The sequence below is a fragment of the Myodes glareolus genome, chromosome 6 (genome assembly GCF_982192425.1).
Source record: "Myodes glareolus chromosome 6, mMyoGla1.1, whole genome shotgun sequence".
Taxonomy (NCBI): Eukaryota; Metazoa; Chordata; class Mammalia; order Rodentia; family Cricetidae; genus Myodes; species Myodes glareolus.
The window spans coordinates 50,030,771-50,034,832 of record NC_142031.1 but is presented as its reverse complement, the minus strand read 5'-3'; positions in this window follow the sequence as shown (position 1 = coordinate 50,034,832).

Genomic DNA, 4,062 nt, shown 5'->3' with positions numbered 1-4,062 from the left:
AAAAAAGAGAGAAGTAGGGTGTGGTGGTACACACCTTTAACCCCAATGCCGTGGAAGGCAGAGGTAGATTGACCTCTGTGACTTCAAGGGATAGAGGTAGATTTACCTCTGTGACTTCAACGTGTGGTAGCACACACCTTTAATCCCAATGCCTGGGAAGCAGAGACAGACAGATCTCTGTGAGTTCAAGGGGTTGTGGCACACCCCAGCACTGGGGAGACAGAGACAGGTGGATCTCTGTGAGTTCAAGGACAACCTGGTCTACAGAGTTATTCCAGGACAAAGATATACAGAGAACCTGTCTCAAAAAGTAAAAATAAAAGAAACACAAGTTAAAATAAAGCCACATAAAGATGGAAAATACACAGAGAATCCTGATACTGTATGCTATTATGCTCTCTTTGAATTGTTTGATTGCTGAGGAAGGAGCAACAGCTGCTAAGAGACTTTTGTTTATAAATGCTGCTGAACTAACCCAAGATAGGTATTTTGAAAATACCTTGGCTTCAAAACTGAAGTCAAAAGGTATGTTACTTTGGAGAAGATATTTTGCTTTTGTTTCCACAGAAAATGAGAGGCTGTGGATTCATTCTGAGTTAAGAAAAATCCAGTTTGATAAAGGAAGACCACCTGAGAAATTCCCGGTAGGAATAGATGACCCAGATGTCTGAGTTCTTCATCCAGAACAGGTTCAAGACTGCTGCCTGAGATGATCAAGACTCACAGGATACTTCAGTCAAGACTTGATCATAACTCTCAATTTTCTTTAGGTCCCCATAAGATTATCAGTGCCCCCAACCAGCCGGAAATAGCCTGAAATACTACGCCCACATTCCCATCAAATGGACTATGGATATTTTCCTTTGTTTAAAAAAAAAGAGGGAAATGGTACAGGTGAATTGTCTGTATTCTGTCAATCATGTATTTTAATAAAACGCTGATTGGCCATGTAGGAAGTATAGGCAGGTCAACCAGACAGGAAGTAGAGGCGGGGCAATGAGAATAGGAGAAGGCTAGGGAGGAGGAAGCTCCCTCCGCCATTCCTGCCCAGACCACCGAAAAGGCAACATATGAGCTGTCACACTGAGAAAGGTACTGAGCCATGTGGCTAACATAGATAATGATAATGGATTAATATAAGTTACAAGGACTAATAAGAAGCCTGACTTAGTGGGCCAATCAGTTTATAACCTAATATAGACTCCATGTGATTTTCTTTGGGAATTGCCGGTTGTGGGGTGCCGGGCGGGACAGATACCCCAACAAACAGGCCCCCTCATGTTATACCCCTCTGCCCTACCCCCATCTCAACCATCCCGATCGCTCATGTTCCTATCCCCCCATCCTCTCCCCTCTACTCTGTTGCCCCCCCCCCCCGTTTACCAATCACATCCCATCTATTTCCTTTTCCCAGGGAGATCAATATATCCCTATTAGGATCCTCCTTGTTACCTAGCTTCTCTGGGCCTGAGGTTTATAGTCTGGCTATCCTTTTTTTTACTTCTAATACCCATTTATGAATGAATATATACCGTGTTTGTCTTTCTGGGTCGGGGATACCTCACTCAGAATGATTTTTTTCTAATTACATTTGCCTGCAAATCACTGCTTTTATTCCACTGAGTAATACTCAATTCTGTAGCTATATCACATTTTTTATTCATCTTCAGTTGTGGGGTATCTAGGTACTTTCCATGTTCTGACTATAATGAATAATGGTTCTGTGAACATTGTTGAGCAAGTATCTTTGTGGTATGGTTAACATCCTTTGAGTATATGCCTAAGAGCAGTATCACTGGGTCTTGAGGTCGATTGATTCCCAATTTTCTAGTTTTTCCTGTCATACTGACTTCCAAAGTGGCTGTACAAGTTTGCATCCCCACCAGCAATGAAGGAGTGTTCTCCTAAATATACATTCTCTCCAACATATTCTGTCATTAGCATTTTCAATCTTGGCCATTCTAACAGGTGTAATATAGTGTCACAGAGCTGTTTTGATTTGCATTTCCCTGATAACTAAGGATGTTGAACACTGTTAAAAGTGTATATTGGCCATTCAATACTCTTCTGTTGAGAAATCTCTGTTTAAATCTGTACCCCATTTTATTATTATTATTATTATTATTAAAAATTTCCACCTTCTCCCCTTCTCCCACTTCCCTTCCCTCCCCCCACTCCCACTCCCCCTCCTTCTCCAGGCCAAAGAGCATTCAGGATTCCCTACCCTATGGGAAGTCCAAGGTCCTGCCCATTCCCCCCAGGTCCAGGAAGGTGGGCATCCAAACAGACAAGGCTCCCTCAAAGCCCATCCATGCAGTAGTATCAAAGCCCAATGCCATTGTCCTTGACTTCTCAGTCAGCCTCCACCATCAGCCACATTCAGAGAGTCTGGTTTGATCACATGCTCCATCAGTCTGAATCCAGCAGGCCTTGGTGAGCTCCCATCAGATCAGTCCCACCATCTCAGTGGGTAGACACACCCCTCACTGTCCTGACTTCCTTGCTCATGTTCTCCCTCCTTCTGCTCCTCATTTGGACCTTGGGAGCTAAGACCAATGCTCCAGTGTGGGTCTCTGTCTCTATCTCCATCCATCGCCAGATGAAGGCTGCCTTGTGGTCCTGATTTCCTTGCTCATGTTTTCCCTCCTTCTGCTCCTCATTTGGACCTGGGGAGCTAAGTCCAGTGCTCCAATTTGGGTCTCTGTCTCTATCTCCATTCATCGCTAAATGAAGGTTCCATCATGGTCCTGACTTCCTTGCTCATGTTTTCTCTCCTCCTGCTCCTCATTTGGACCTTGGGAGCTAAGGCCAGTGCTTCTATGTGGGTCTCTGTCTCTATCTCCATCCATCGCCAGATGAAGGTTCTATGGTGATATGCATGATATTCATCATTGTGGCTATGGGACAAGGCCAGCTCAGGTACCCTCTCCTCTGCTGCCCAAGAAACAATCTAGGGACCTCCCCTTGTACCTGGGAACGCCTCTAGAATCAAGTCTCTTGCAAAACCCTAAAAATTGCTCCCTTTTTAAGATATTTATTTCCATTGTTTCCATATCCACCCTTCCTCGATCCCACCCATCCCATTCCCCCAAGTTTTCCCAAATCCTCCCCTTCTCCCTTCTCTCTACCCATCTCCCCTTACATCCACTCCCCACCCACACCCCCATGCACCCAAGTTTTGCCTGGCAATCTTGTCTACTTCCAATATCACGGAGGATAGCTATATAATTTTCTTTACATTCATCTTCTTATTTAGCTTCTCTAGGGTCAGAAATTAGAGGCTCTTTGTCCTTTAATTATGGCTAGAATCCACTTTTGAGTGAGTACATACCATATTCCTCTTTTTGGGTCTGGGTTACCTCACTCAGTAAAGCATTTTCTATTTCCATTCATTTGCATGCAAAATTCAAGATGTCATTGTTTTTTACCGCTGGGTAAAGCTCTAATATGTATATGTTCTACACCTTCTTTAACCATTCTTCTATTGAGGGGCACCTAGGCTGCTTCCAAGTTCTGGCTATTACAAATAGTGCTGCTATGAACATGGTTGAACAAATGCTTTTGTAGTATGATAGGGCATCTCTTGGGTATATTCCCAAGAGTGGAATTGCTGGGTCCTGAGGCAGGTCTACTCCCAGTTTCCTGAGAAACCGCAATACTGATTTCTAAACAATGGATGAGTGTTCCCCTTACTCCACATCCTTTCCAGCATAGGCTCTCATTGGTGTTTTTGAGTTTAGCCATTCTGACAGGTGTAAGATGGTATCTCAAAGTTGTTTTGATTTGCATTTCCCTGATCGCTAAGGAGGTTGAGCATGACCTTAAGTGCCTTTTGGCCATTCGAACTTCTTCTGTTGAGAATTCTCTGTTCAGTTCAGTACTCCATTTTTTAAATTGGATTAATTAGAGTTTTAGTGTCTAGTTTCTTGAGTTCTTTGTATATATTGGAGATCAGACCTTTGTCTGATAAGGGGTTGGTGAAGATCTTTTCCCACTCAGAAGGTAGCCTTTTTGTCTTAATGACAGTGTCCTTTGCTTTACAGAAGTTTCTCAGTTTCAGGA